At 36.2% G+C, this 16,438-nt stretch overlaps 1 protein-coding gene across 3 annotated transcripts in view; it reads left to right on the plus strand.

Moving 5' to 3' along the window:
* ncam1b (neural cell adhesion molecule 1b) overlaps positions 1-16,438 on the plus strand; it is a 114,325-nt gene that overhangs the window by 19,358 nt on the left and 78,529 nt on the right. The gene's annotated exons all lie outside the window — the stretch shown is intronic.

A 16,438-nucleotide genomic window follows, 5' to 3' on the forward strand; every position in this document is an offset into this window, starting at 1 on the left:
CCATTTTTTCAGAAGCGATCCAATCTGATACCGAAAATTCTGAGTATCTGGCGATTCCAATCCGATCCCAGCTCAGTTTTTTTTTAAATCAATGTAGAATTTCTATACTTCTGTGTGTTGACCTGATTATCACTCTTTTGTGTGTTAAACACAATCTGCCAAATATAGACAACTTAATTTTAATGAAAAATAATGTAAAAAATATATTATCATAATCTATGACAAAAATACTATTATAAACTAGGTTAGTGGATAATTCAGCAGCAGAAGTTACTCTAGAAAAATCATGGGTGCACAGTAATTTTATAAAATCTAACATGTAGTGAAACAACATTTTTTTGTGGGGAACAAATAAAAGTTAATAAGTGTAGGACTAAATGGGGTAAAATGTTACGCAAAAATATATTTATATATTAAATGAAATATTGATGCATACCCCCGGTTTCACAGACAAGGCTTAAGCCTAGTCCTAGACTAAAATGTAAGTCTGAGCTGTTTCAACTGAAAGAAACTTGCAATGACTGATCTTAAAATATATCAGTGCCTTTGGTTTGTCTCAAGATGCACACCAGTAATGTTTTTTCCTCAGCACATTTATGAAAATTAGTTAAATGCCATAATTGAAGTATGGCCTAATCCTGGCTTAGTCTAAGCCCTGTCTGTGAAACCGGGCCAAATCTGTGAGATAATTTTATTGAGCCTTTTCTTTAAACAGTTTAAATCTCGAAGAGAGTTTCATTTTTTTGACTGTAGCAACCGAATGCAACACACAGTTTGAATGCTGAATGGAGGATGACAGACAGCCGCAGTGTAGAGAAGAGTTTACACCGATTTGAATTTAACGACTTAAATATTCATCTGTACCTCACATTAAACTATGGAACAGCTTCAGAACACTTGAAATATAGCACAAAAAACTTGATAGTGCTTTATAATATTTTTGTGCCTTTTGTGGGGCTTAACAATATCACAAAATAGTATACGCACAATAACGGATTTGGATCGGTCCAGTAGAAAATGCCAGTATCAGAGCCGATACCGATACCGATACTACAAGCTTGCATCTATTTTTGAATGTAGCGCCCAAATCTCAAATTCCAAATCAATAACCGATGGATATAGCCCATTTTTTCTTTGCCGATAATCCATTTCACTTTGAAGAAACAATCTGCTGCTTTTGTTTCAGTGCTAACATTGTTCAAGCAATTGTTGCGTCTAGTTAATTTAGAAAATGTTGAATTCTAGTGCTGTTTGGGCTAAAGAAGCACACATTGTTGCCACTGGTGTCCGATTTTATATATTTTAGATCAATGTTATTGAAATGTAATTTTGACACACAATTTTGAGTGTTCAGCCTTCCCTCATCCAAGTAGGTTGGTTCTTTTCTTGCCTATTACTTATAGTACATAGAAAAATAGCTGTTTGTACCAAGTAAACTGATTTGCTTTAAAGAGATTTGCAGCAAAGGCTCATCAAACCAAACTGTTTGCAGCCTAAACTACTACAGGAATCTGACCTCATCCACAGATCCGTAGATCCCTCACCAGCCGGTGGCTTTTCAACGACCTAGATAGTCCGGCGCCTGCATTTTCGCCGCAGGTAGACTGTTGCAATGACAAAGAGCACATGCTGATTCTCATCCATCTCATATATGATGCATATATATATACATTTTTATACAAACATTTTCTGTTACTGGCCATTCAATGCATTAATCAAACTTACTTGGGGAATGCCCACAATCCCAGAAATCTTCTGGCTGCTTTTCTGCTTTGTGTGTGTGACTCCGGTCTCCTATTTTGGCTCATAGATGCTCTACAGTTCAGCGTGAAGGCGGAATGAAATATGAACATTTTAAGGAAAGCGCTGCTATTTCTGTGGTTACATTTCAGTGCAACATTTTAACGGTTAAAGATATTAGTACAGTGGTATTCAGTGTTAAGATGCTGCAGGCAGGAACCTCTGTATTGAGATAGTTCATTCAGTTATTATAGTAGCAGTTTTGAGCTGACGATAAATAAGTGCTTAAAAACGTTACATAATAGCCCTTACCCCCGCTCAGAGCTTAGCATTATTTGCAAATGCCTAGATGAAATGGAAATGATTGGAGAGAGAATCCCTATCTTTTTGGAAAATAACAGTGATATAAGAGGGCTTTGCGAAGTCTCTAAGTAAAGGGGTTGCCCCCTCTCTGAGGTCTTTACCAATATAGATTCACTGCTGACTCAAAATATGAGTCATATATCGTTTAGACATCCTACTGGCTTGATTTGCCACTGTAGGTTCACTAGGGATGGGTGATAAAGCAAAAATGGTATCTCAATATTAATGTTCAGAAATGTTTACTGCAAGAAGTATGATAATGTATAAAATGTAGAGGGTTTTTGTTAGTAAGCACAAGGTTATAAGAAGGAATGCTAATGTGTACACAACATTGAAATATATATATATATATATATATATATATATATATATATAATTTTTATTTATTTTTATTTATTTTTTTTTTTTAAATGAGTGCTTTTATGCAAGGACACATTTAATTGATCGAAAGTGACAGTGAATACTTCTATTTTGTTTAAAAATTATTTCACAGTATATTAATCAAGGATTCCCAAAACATAATATAACAAGGTTTCCTCAAAAAAAATAAATAAATAAGCAGTATTGTAATATTCACAGTGTTGTTTAAAAAGTATTGAATCTGTTGTGAATATCTAATATATTGTCCAATCCTAATCTTTACCCAATGTTACCCAAGTGTTTGAGAAATTGCCCTGGGTGATTTGCCATACTATCAGACAGGACCTTGTAAAGCAAATTGGACCAAATGTGATTTTCTGCAGTTACGAGGCTCTCACAGTATCCCACATACAGTGGCTGCCCACTCACAGCTCGCTTTAAAGGAATCCTCTCACAGTCAATCCAATGTCTCTTCGGATTTGGATCAGCAATTTACCACCAGCTGATCCCCTCACTGGTCATGTGTGAGCTTGGTGAGGCTCACCCTTCTTCAGTACACTGTGTGCAGGCACAATGACAGTCTGAAAACCCAAACTCTGAGCTGTTTGTGTGATTCGAGGGATTTGAACAGTGTCTTAGGGTCAGCAACTAGGCTGCAACTAGTTTCAGCCTTAGAAAATGGAAAGAAATCCACTGAATGTATCCATTTGACAGCACCATCAAATTTTCGAAAGTAGCTAGTTCAGACAACTGCACTATATACCAAGTCTACATATGATTGTTTATGTGAGGAATAAAGCAGATATTATGTTGATTTTTTTTGCTGATTATCTTTCTCTCAAATGGACTGTTAATATTAACAAAAATAAAATTAAGGTTGAACCACTGATGTCAAATGGACTATTTTAAAGATGTCCTTAATACATTTCTTGGCTTTGAATGTGGTAGTTACATTGTCTATGCAGGGTCAGAAAGCTCTCGGACTTCATCAAAAATATCTTTGTGTTGCAATTTGTGTGGAATGATATGAGGGTGTATAATTGACAGAATTTTCATTTTGGGGTGAACTATCCCTTTAATTACTGCAACAAGATCACCGAGTCTTTGAATCAGTTGGTTCATTGTAAAGATCTTACTCGGTGTTGATATTTTTTTATATTTGCCTTAAAGTAGCAATGAACAGAAGTAGCGACAGATCATTTCTTACATATTGTGGAACAAATTATTGAAAAAGAAAAAAAATGTATGGCAGGGACTTGGTGTCATTAGCTGATTGGATTGAGGCAGATTTGAATGCAAATTTAAGGTTGATAATACAAATGTGCAGTTTGTGCAAATTAAATGATTGGAAATGTTCAGCATACGTCACCAGAGAGAGGAAGAGTTATGACATATTGATAAAACAAAAAAATGGGTTCAAAAAACTGAAGCAAAATTAAAAATGCATGGACGAATAGTTCACAATAGAATCAATAAGATGCATTTAGAAAATAGAAAACGTAGAATTTTTTTATTTGTCATTAAATTTAAATTACAGTATTTGCCTTGAACCCTCTTAATCATGAGCTAGGGAGATTATCACAATTTTCAGTGGTGAAATTCACTTACTTTCTTCTGGAAATCACAGAAGACGTTTTGAAGAATGTTTTTTGTACAATGAAAGTTTATGGTGTCCAAAACAACGCAGTGACTTTCATTCTGAGTTGCATTACAACAAGAGATTATGGAAAATGTGTCAGGGTTATTTTGCCTCTACAATGAAAGCCCAAAATAACACTGGACCCCACTGTGATAGTGTAGACAAAATAACTTGTTTTGTGTTCTACAGAAGATAGTCATACAAGTTTGGAACAACATCAAGGAGACAGAATGATGACACATTAGTGAGTTATTGCTTTAAATCAGCAGAAGTAAGGTTCATTGTCATACTGTAGTTACCGCTAACTACTCTGCTGCAGTGTAAAAGTGTTATTTCATCAGGGTGGTTATAGGCGAGCCGTAGGTGTCTGGCTGTGCCATTTAGAGCCAACAAAGTGGGTTGTGAGCAAAAGATGAAATGCAGGTGTGTAGTGGGGCTTTTAGACTCACAGTGATTTCTTCAGAACGAAGTGCAGCCAGAGCTCCACACATTTCCCTCAGTGGGCAACCGGCTGCCAGCGTGAGGGGGAGGGGCTCTGAACTGTTTATTTGTTGTGCAGCTTAATATATATTCATAACCACAGTTGCTGCATGATATTAACAAAGAGAGAAAATGACTGAGGACAGCAGTTGCTAAAATATGATTTGTAATATACATGGCCCTTTGTATTTTTCTTTGTCTTTCCATATTATCTTTGTCGTAATTAACTTGCTCACATGACACTGTTTGCATCCTTAAGCTGCAAAGCCCATAACAAGCATTAGATGCTTTTGGTTTGGTACTAAATCTTTATTGCACAGTGAAGACAGTACATTTATCTTCTATTATGCTGCTCCAGTAGTTGTTAAAGGAGTAGTTCAGTCAAAAATGAAAATTTGCTAAAAATGCACTCTCCCTCAGGCCATACCATATGTAGATAAGTTTTTCTTCATCAGAAGAGGTTTGGGAAATTTTAGCATTGCATCACTTGCTCACCAATGGATCCTCTGCAGTGACTGGGTGCTGTCAGAATGAGAGTCCAAACAGCCAATAAAAACATCACAATAATCCACAAGTATTTTATAAAAAGGAACCTCATAAGTGACTAATTTAAAACACTCTACTGTAGGTAGAAACTCTGTGCTGGTTAAAGGCATATAAGAGACAAAAACAACCATATCACACATACATGGGATATAATATGCATTTTAACTGGATTTAACTATTTTATGTGTACTTTTTAGTACTGAGTTAAATGTAAGTATATTTTCAGTTCACATTTTCCAGCTTAGATGATTTTTTTCCCCCCACTGCTTACCGCAGTGAACTCTGGGATTGCATCTTGCATCTTATCTATTTGGAACAGCCTTCACTTTGGGAGCGTGCATATGATGTCTTATGCTGTATTGGCAGCTCACTAGGGGAAGGGATCTACATTTTACATACTGAAGTAGGCATGAGTTGAGCATCTGGAGTTTTTAAGCTGCTCATGCAAAAAGAAAAATATAAATAAATAAGCATGAAATGATATATGCAAAACAGTGACTGGTGGAATATTTTGATCACAACAAAACAAATGCAAAACATCCTGTCTCTCCATTAAAACAAATCCAAAACGGAAGTAGAATTAAGGTTTAAAAGAAAGGAAAGATTCTTATTTTAATATATATTTTAGATTTATATTTTAATGAATACAATTATATTTGATAGCAATTTATTGAGGGTAACATTTCTAAAAGTTATTTTAAAAGCATTTTATTTTATTATAATTTATGAAATGTGAATTATTTTATTATATTATATTCAAAATTAATGCAGAAACATCCAGTATAGCAAATACTAAGATGACAGTGGAAGTGGATAATTTTAATTTGATAGAAAGATAAAAAGGCAAAATTATTAATTTTGTTTTATTCATATATGTGGATTAATTACAAATTTTCACTAATTTTCAATACTATATTTTATAGCAAATAATTGAGGAAATTGAGAAATTATAAAAGTTTTTATTTTATTTCCATCTAAACACATGCAAAAACAGCCTCTCTGTCCAGTTTAGCAAACACTCCGACAATGGAAGTGGAGTTAATATGATAGAAAGATAGAAAGGCAAAAATAATGATTTTGATTTGTTGAATGGATTAATTACTTATTAGATTTTACTTTATTTTCAACGAAAACTATAAATGCTAACAGCAATGCTAAAATGATATAGAAAACATCATCACATGGGAATTGCAACAGGTAAATAAATATGATCAAGTGAGGGTTATGGGAAAGCACAGGTTTCTGTCCACTCCCTCTATCTGGGGGTCCGGTCATAAACCCCCTCATCATTTACAGGCACGAATGCTTGATATCATAATAGCGTCGTGCTCCAGAGGCCTTATCAAATTATTGGGCCTAGCCTAGTCTTTCAATGGCTGATGTTTTCCTCTTGTTACCAGAATGCAACATGAGCCCGTTGAATTTCGCATAAACAGTCCTGCCTTCACAGACAGCAGCTGCGATTGAAGGGGATAGAGGAGGGGTTTGATGCTGTTATCCAGCCTTTTTAAGTGCCTCCGAATATCTGCCTTCTCTACTCTCTTTAGTCTGCCACTTAAATAAAGTCTCATTACGGGCAGGGAGAGGGAATTATCTTCTGGCCTCTGCTGCATTGGAGAGCTTCTGTAAAGTTATGCGCAGATGTTGATGGGCACTCAGCACAAATTGCCTGAATATGGTCAGATCTCATCTGCCTCGAGTAACTCTCAGATCCACACTGCCTCTGCACACTGGCTCACTGATCATTTTCAACAGGCTGGGGGAAGCAAATTTCTTCAAACGTTTGAAGTGCACTGTTGTGATTTAGACATTAGGCCTTTGATAATGACTGTGAACATTTGCTAAGGCAATAAGTACTCGGTACCTTACCATGCAGAGTTACGTATAATCAGGATTTTACATATTCCAGTCTTCAGCACTCCGGTCTGTAGGAAAAAAGTGTCTTATGCTTACCAAGGCTGCCTTTATTTGATCAAAAATATACAAATAATGATATTGTGAAATATTATTACAATTTAAAATGTTTTCTATTTTAATACTGTATGTTTTGAAATGTAATTTATTCCTGTGATGGCAAAGCTGAATTTTCAACAGCCAATAGTGCAGTCTTCAGGTTGAATCAATGACATCACATGGGCTATTTTAATGATGTCCAACTACCTTTCTGGGCCTTGGCTGTAGTAGTTGCATTGCGGTCTATGCAAAGATCTCAAATTATATAAAAAATATCTTCATTTGTGTTCCGAAGATGAAGGTCTTACAGGTTTGGAGTAATTAATGACAGAATTTTCATTTTTGAGTGAACTATCCCTTTAACACGTTATAGCGGAGCGGTAAAGAAATATGGATGAATGAGAAACCAAAGAGTGCAACGTGGTTGATATTAAAAAGAGTTATTAAAAGCGCAATAAGTCGCAAAAGAGAACTGAATCTGGTAATCACATACTGACAGCTTTCTGTGCATGCGATCCGAGATGGAGTGGAGTGCTCGACTAGGTCAAAACAAATATAAAAATGTGTGAAAATGCCTGTCTTGTTGAGTCTTCCCGTAAATGCATCAGGTTATGTTTTACATGAATGAAATCAGTTGGGAGGAAATAGATTGTGTAACAGTATATTGGATCCTTGCATTAGGTCTTAAAGTGACAGCAGTAGGGATGGGTACCGAAACTCGGTATTAAATCGGTCTCAGGGCTAAATTATGAAAGACCGGAGTATCGATAAGCTCTGACGTTATCGGTACTTCTGTCGGTATTGGAGAAATTAAGAAAACACACATACATTTATTGTTGCTCTCTCTCTCTCTATCTCTCTCTCTCTCTCTCTCTCTCTCTCTATATATATATATATATATATAATGTCGCCAGCTGTTTTTATGTGCAATAATATTCAAACATTTGTCTATGATGCATTTTTGCTATGCGCAATTCAGAAGCCAGATCGCGCTCACGCGGAGCTTCAGCACACGCAACATGAAAGTCCTGTTTAATTATGATAGAAGAGAGAACCAACTATTCAAACATCTGCTCACACTTTAGGCCTGTGGCTGTTATATTAAGCTAAGTATTTATTTTTTTTTTCGATTTTGGCTTCCAAGGATTATAGCCGCATTTCTTCTAGCACAACTCCCTTCCCTTCATAGCGGCGCGGATTCGTTCCTCCGAATCAAAACTTAACATCTGAATCAGCTCAATCAGTGATTGTTATAAAATGCCGTCTTTACTGTTGCTACATTGCAGGACATATTTGATAGTAAAACGTTGAAAGTACAATCTGCTGTTCCCCAGGCTGAAATGTGTGTGCGCGCGTGTGCCTGCGCGGCGGCGTGCTCCAAAACGGACAAGCACACTTTGAGCTTCGGGCGCGTCGAAATAACACACAAAAATATGCCAAAAAATACACACACAATGTGTCAAAATGGCCGGTTATGAGAGTCTTCACTTTTATGTTTTAAGTGGACGAGAACAGTTGGGAGAAAATCCGATGCGTGTCAGTATATTGTCTTAAAGTGTCAGACTGGAGCTTGAGCCATCAATGTTTATCAAAGAACAAAATGCAAAGAGAAAATCACCCACAGCTCTTAATCTGAACAACGTTATAGCTTTAATAAGCATAAATCTATCAGTACATACAGTGAAAACTATGCAGTGCTCATTTACATTTGATTACTTTTGTAACTATTACTTACCTGAACATTAATATTAGTAGACCTTCATGGAAAAATGAAAGCACTGTTTATTTCATTTCGTTTGTGTGTTTGTTTTATTGTATTTGTCAGTTTGTTTTACTTTGTTTCTTTGTTCATGTTGTTACTGTATCTTATCTTATGTATATAAAACACTAAAAATACCTGCACACTGGTGCATTTACAAATTGATGAAGTGCAGGCATTTTTAGTGTTTTATATACATAAGATAAGATACTGTAAGAATATGAACAAAGAAACAAAGTAAAACAAAAAGTACCGATAAGAATACCGTTAAAGTACCGGATCGATAAGCAGTATCGATAAGAGTAGTAATACCGTTAAAACCTTAACGATACCCATCCCTAGACAGCAGCCTAATAAACCCACTGCTGTGTGTGTTTAATCAAACAACAAAAGGAAAAGTCACTCACTATTCTTGACCTAATAATTTTTGTAGCTTTAATGAATATCAGTGTATATTTCATTCATAAATTTTTGTATTTTACATTTGAGGACTTTATTGAATTTCTGTAGTATCTTACCTGAATACTACTTTTAGACTTGCCTGAAAAAAAAAGTAAAGTACTTAATTTGTTTACTATATTTGTATCATTGTTCTGTTGTTTTTATTTGTTCTATTGCTTATCATTTGTTCGGACTGTTTGCGTGTGCTCAATAAGCATGAGAAATGTTTACTTATATTAGTTGTAAGTAGGGCTGCATCGATCTGATATGGTCATTTTCTGCTGGATCGGGTATCGGTCAGACGAGATGATCCAAATCCGATATTCTGCGTATACTATTCTGTGTTTTTGTTAAGCCCCACGAAAACACAAAATCATTATAAAGCGCCATAAAGTCAAAGTCCAAGTGCTCTGAAGACATTTCATAGTTTAATGTGAGGTACAGATGAATATTTAAGTCATTAAATTCAAGTTCACATAAATTCTTCTCGATGCTGCAGATGTCTGTCATCCTCCATTCAGCATTCAAACTGCGTGTCATGTTTGGTTACGACAGTCAAGACGATGAAACTCTCTCCAAGAACGCACAGTAACTGAAATTTAAAACTATTAAAAGAAAAGGCTCAATAAACTATCGCAAAGGTTTAATAATCTATGTGTCAATATCTCTTTCCTTTGTGCTTTGAACTTCTCTATGCGGAGCTGCGTGCTGTGAGTCTGTGACTCTGCGTTGCTTCAAGCGCATCATTCTGCACACGGGATGAGCACAATCGGTTTATGCCGCTCTGTATTGGAGCTTTTCATATTAAAATACTTTTGCACAATGAAAGATTATTTATAGTGTTTCTTGTTCTGTCCTATGATAGGTGATGTAGGTGCTGTTTGACAATTTTTGTTAAGGTTTTCTGACCCCGAGACAGCTGTGGTCCTTGGAGAATCTTTAGCCACTCAAACTCTCCTCCTCACCGTGCATTAGGACAATATAGACACACATCCTCTTCCAGGCAGTTTCGTAACATTTTATGTTGATTGGAAATTCTTAAGTATTGCCCTGATGATGGAAATGAGAATTGTCTATGCTCTAGCTCTTTTCTTAAAGCCACTTCACTAATTTGTGAAGCTCAATTATCTTTTGCTGCACATCAGAAATATATTCTTTGGTTTTTCTCATTATGATGGATGACTAATGGAATTTCGGCTTTGTTTTCCCTCCTATTTATATTTCTGTGAAACAGGAAGCCATGGCTGGATAATTTCGTGTTCATAATCGCCCTGGAGTGCTCAAAATTGTGAATATGAATGGGAATATACTTCAGAGATATTTTACTCATAAGAATTTCTAGGGGTGCCAATAATTGTGTCCAACGTGTATTTGAGAAAAACATTTATTTCATAATGATATTTCCCCCCATTTTAAATTCTTATTATCCAATGAAAGGTTAGATTTTTAGTTTATTTTTTTAAATAAAAGATCAAAAGGATTAACAATGCAGATTAATTTTCACAGCCATCTTTGATCATATTTACCAAGGGTGCCGATATTTTTGGCCATGACTGTAATAGTATTTTTGTCATAGATTATGATTATATGTTTTTTAAATTTGTTATTTTCATTAAAATGAAGTTGTCTATGTTTAGTAGATTGTGTTTAACACACAAAAGAGTGACGATCAGGTCAACACACAGAAATATAGAAATTCTACATTGATTTAATAAAAAACTGCCCTGGTATCGAATCGGATTGGAATTACTCAGCATTTTCTGGATCGGATCGGATCTGAAAAAATGGTATCGTTGCATCCCTAGATGTAAAGCCTGCTAGTTTTTTTCTTAATTTGGCAAAAACCAACACAAATACAATTGTGATAAGATCATGGATTATGATCCTTCATGACAAAAAACTTATGATATTATTTCCATATCGCCCACCTTTCAAATTAAACAAAATGTGATGTTCCAGATTCTAAAAAGACATTATAGAGTAGGCAATGGTTATCTGAAGTGGGCAACTTTCTTTTTTCTTTTTTTTTCTTTTTTGTCTGCTTTAAATTACAACATTGTAAACAGTACAGTCTGTACTTCAGATGCACTTTTATTATATAATGCCAAGATGTGGGTAGAGCAAAATTTAGCACTATGTAAAATAGAATAATACTATTGCTATATTTCAACTAGACATAATTTTTTCATAAAATAAAACGTACTATTGTTTTATTTTAGTGTATATAATATATATAATATTTTATAATAGAACTAATATTAATAATAAATTAAATCTGATATTGTCTATAGATTTTGGCTAAATGTATGTTATTCTCCTCAGCTCATGGTGAGCTTTTCCAGTGGTGGTCTATTGCATCCTATTCACATGGATTTTACGAGCAGTGAGGGATGGGGGGGGGGGGGTTGGTTTCCATAGCAACGGGTAGCAGGGACGATCACTGTGGTTGTGGCATGATCAGCAAGCAAATGCAAGCCTGACTTAGCAACCGCTCGCAGCCTGTTGGTTCGCCCCAGATTGTCCCCCATATGCGAGAGACTGACCGTATTACGTAACGTCACTCACTGGATTTATCGCATGCTGTTTCGCACAGCCAGTGTGTGAAGTTCGTGTATTATTTGAACTCATTAAAAAAGACTGGAGCTTGAAATACCCGTAGCTCAGCACATTGCCGATGGCTCCCTCGTTTGGGAAAGGGTTACTCCCGCCCCAGGGCTGCGGATAAGTAGCTCATCATATTCTCCACACAGTGACATATCTCTGGGTGCAGTACCGACTGTAAATACACAGCGGTAATCTGCTTAAGATGGCCCATGAGCCGGTGCAGCGTGACAAGGTGTCTTACACGTACAGTAACTCCAGCAAAAATAGCAGCAACAGCAGCTCGACAATTGAAACCGTGATAGCGGTAGAAACTGTAGAGCTTGTTGTACAGTATTAGCTTGTCGCGTCAACGCTTCAAACCAAGTGATGATCTGACTGAAATCAGCTTAATTATGCGGTGAGCCTCATCCACATAATGGAAGGAAAACTCTGTGCTGCTTGATGTTTTACCCAGCAAGAGCTGCAAATTGGCAGACCGCCCAGTTTTATGTGAGGTAATCAAAGGAGTTTGTGCAAAATTATATGATTTTGTTTGCAGAAGGATTATCAGCAAATCTGATATGAAGTTGACATGAAATGGTATTTGTTAGCCATTTGACTTAATGTGACATTTTCGAGTGAAACATGATTTGGAATGAGAAGAAAATGTGTGGGAATTGATTGTATCCATCTGGAATTGGATAATAAAAAGGAAACTTTTCCAACATTCGTTGATTGAATGTAAGTGGCCTTGGTGAGGTCAGCCGAAAAGATAAAAGTAGATCAAGTTGTTACATTTTTATTAATTCATTTAGACCTGTTTTGTGTTGGTTGGTAGAGATTTTTATTATTTTATAAAACACTGACTTTAACCTGAATAACACATCCCTACAATCGGCACTAGTCATTGTTGGGCTGAATTTGTTAGACATTTTTATTACTGATAAATGCCTTTTTCATTCTTGGCACTTTGTTTTTATGTTGGAAATTATTTATTTATAAGAAAATGTTTGAATAAAATGTTAAAAGATTAATGGCAGACGTTTTGGTTATTGCTTTTTAGAAAATTAACCAAAGGATTAACTAATTCATCAGAAAACAATTGATGGATTTAGAAAAATAATCATAACATTAATTAAGTAATTGAGGGATAAAATTATAGAATAAAATGAATAAATGATAGATTAATCAATAGAAAATTTGGTCACAGTTTATATTAGGTGGCCGTAACTACTGTACTTGCATCAAAAAATAAATACAATGTAGTCATATTGTATTGAAAAACACTTTTGCTGCTATTGAGGTGGGATATGTGTAAGGTTAGGGATAGGTTTGGTGGTATGGGTAGGTTAAGAGTGGGTTAAGGTGTAAGTGATGGGTCAACAGTGTGATTATATATTTTTTAAATAATATTAAAAATAAGTACAATGGAAAAACATGTATGTACACAATACGTTCATTGTATCAAATGATTAATTTAAATGTACATAGTAGTTAAGGCCACCTAATATAAATTGGGACCAAAAATGTATTAGTAACACTTTAGTATAGGGACAAATTCTCACTATTAACTACTGTAGTTGCTTATTAGCATGCACATGACTAGCACATTAGCTGTTTATTAGTACTTATAAAGCACATATTAATGCTTTTTTCTGAATGACCATATTTTAGATTCCTTAATCCATACCTAAACTTAACAACTATCTTACTAACTATTAATAAACAGCAAATTAGTATTAGTATTAGCAAATTATTAATAGTGAGAATTGGTCCCTAAACTAAAGGGTAACACTTTATTTTAGGGTCTCTCTCTTTAGGGTCACTAGTTGCTTATTAGCATGCATATTACTAGAATATTAGCCATTTATTAGTACTAATTAAGTGAAGTGAGTGAAGTGACATTCAGCCAAGTATGGTGACCCATACTCGGAATTCGTGCTCTGCATTTAACCCATCCAACGTGCACACACAAAGCAGTGAACACACACCCGGAGCAGTGGGCAGCCATTTATGCTGCAGCGCCCGGGGAGCAGTTGGGGGTTCGGTGCCTTGCTCAAGGGCACCTCAGCCGTGGTATTGAGGGTGGAGACAGCGCTGGACATTCACTCCCCCCACCTACAATCCCTGCTGGCCCGAGACTCGAACCTGCAACCTTTAGATTACAAGTCCGACTCTCTAACCATTAGGCCACGACTTCCCACTGCACAGATTAAGCACATATTAATGCCTTATTCTATCATATTTAGAGGTCCTTGGCACTAGAAAGTCTGAAAACCTCTGGATTAAACAACTGACCAGTGGTGTATTGAACCAAGCTGATTGGTTTCTTTCTCCAACAGCCCCGTGTCTTTCACAGAGTTGGGTTCATTGAGAACAAATGTACCGTTCTGTAACCTTTTCAGATGACTTTTAGTTGTTTGTGGCTTTTGTGGAAATGAGTCAACCAAGGTGAAAGGAACAGTGGGGTGTAAACAACGCCGTGGTACCCATGGGGCTCCGAATCTGGCTGTGTCTTAAAATGCCACTATGTAAAACAACGCCCCTACAGCTTTGAAAATAATACAACACTATGCAGAATTCGATGCAGCGCTGTGCACGGAAATGTCATCGTCTCTTGCTCGCATTACATATGTTACATAGCCCACGGCTCTGCTCCGGTGGATCGCCGGACACCCCGGCATCCAGCTCATTAACATACTCTGCACACACACGGGATGTCATGTTGCCAGGCAACAGCGGCACATCACATATAGAATGTTGTAAACTGTTTTTTGAGAATCACACTCGTGGAAAAAAGTACAACACCTACTGAGACCCAAGGAGCATCTAGTTCAGAGCAAATGTTACATCTTATTGGCTCAGTTTGTATTAGCCTTGTTTACTTGGGGCACAAACGGCTGCAACTGAGTGTGGAAGATGAATTCGCTGCACCAAATAAAAAAACTCATAATTGAGTCCCCTCTCTCCCCATTATCACTTTTATCACGGCCTTTTTGTGCAGTCTCTGATTAAAAGGTTTTTCTTAATGCATTTTAGAGCTCTTCCTGCCTGCTATCATTTTTTTTTTTGGTGTGCATTTATCACCGAAGCATGGAAACACTGAACAAATTTGTGGTAAATCTAGGTTAAATCAGATCTCAGACAACTTGTTGAAATGATTAACGCATTTGCATTTGATCAATGTAAATTTGTCTTCAGCAGAGATCAGACATGAGCTCGGAGATGTCTTTCTCTCATGCAGTGCTGAAGCTTCAGAATTGGACAATTAATCAGGCTACAAAAAGAGTTTTTTTTAAACATGTCATTTTCAATTAATGTCTGAGACAAAGATTGTAAATCTTCCCTTCACTTTGTCTTGACTAAAAATAAACCCCATCGTCCCTCAAGTGAATTCACTGATTATGTCCTAATCAAGCGTGTTTCCGAAGGCAAGACTGTGAGACTGTTGCATAACGTTATGCAGTCTCAGCCAATCAGAAGATATTTAGTTTAATGTGGAGCAGAAATTTGGGTCCGAGCTAAACGCTGAGCTCGGACCCCTCTCCCCAGACAGGGAGAGTACCCCGGGCTCGGGTGTCTTTATTGAGCTCGGAGCCCTCTCCCTGGACAGCACGCCAAATATGCATAACCTTTACTTAGTTTATTATATTTAAGTGTGAACTCGTGAAGTTATGTTATGGACAGAGACACTTTTTTTTGGGGGGGTGGAATTAGTTGCACATGATATAATAAACCAAGGGAACGCATTAGTAAATCATGCGCACGTTTTAGTAAACCGAGGGAATGAATTAGTAAATCATGCGCACGTTTTAGTAAACCGAGGGAATGAATTAGTAAATCATGCGCACGATTGTGTGTTCACGGTGTGTGTGTGTTCACTACTGTGTGTGCACTTGGATGGGTTAAATGCAGAGAACAAATTACAAGTATGGGTCACCATACTTGGCCACACGTCACTTTCACTTTAAAATGAGGGAACTAATTATTATATCGAGCACACAATTTACTTAAAACCAGTGGACAAATTAGTAAATTGTGCATTCGTTTAGTAAACCAAGGGAACAAATTAGTGCACAATTGACTCCGTAGAAAGTTCTGTACTGTCTTGGAATGTTTTTTTTTTTTTATCATGCCTTCATTTACGTTTGTCACTTTTCAAATGGAATAAGTGAACTCACTTTTAGAACAATATTTTTATTACGTGTCCATTTCAATCAAGCTGTAATATTCTATTTTTTTTTTATTTAATTGTATACTTTACTTTTCAAATGTTTGGGTCTCTCACCAAGGTGATTCAATTCAAAACAAATTCATAAATTCCATTTTAAAATATTGAAAAATAAAGTGATTTCTGTGAATACAAAATGTAAGTTTCAGCAGCCATTACTTCGGGCTTTAGTGTCACATGATCCTTTAAAAATAATTTTAATATGCTAATTTGCTGGATACCATGTTGCACTTTTTTTGTTAGGATTTCTTGAATAAAAAGTTTAAAATAACACCTTTTGATCAGTTGAATGCATCCTTGCTGAATAAAAGTGAATGTTTGAATGCTCGCTGAATGCTTAGAA

The sequence above is a fragment of the Barbus barbus genome (genome assembly GCF_936440315.1).
Source record: "Barbus barbus genome assembly, chromosome: 34".
Taxonomy (NCBI): Eukaryota; Metazoa; Chordata; class Actinopteri; order Cypriniformes; family Cyprinidae; genus Barbus; species Barbus barbus.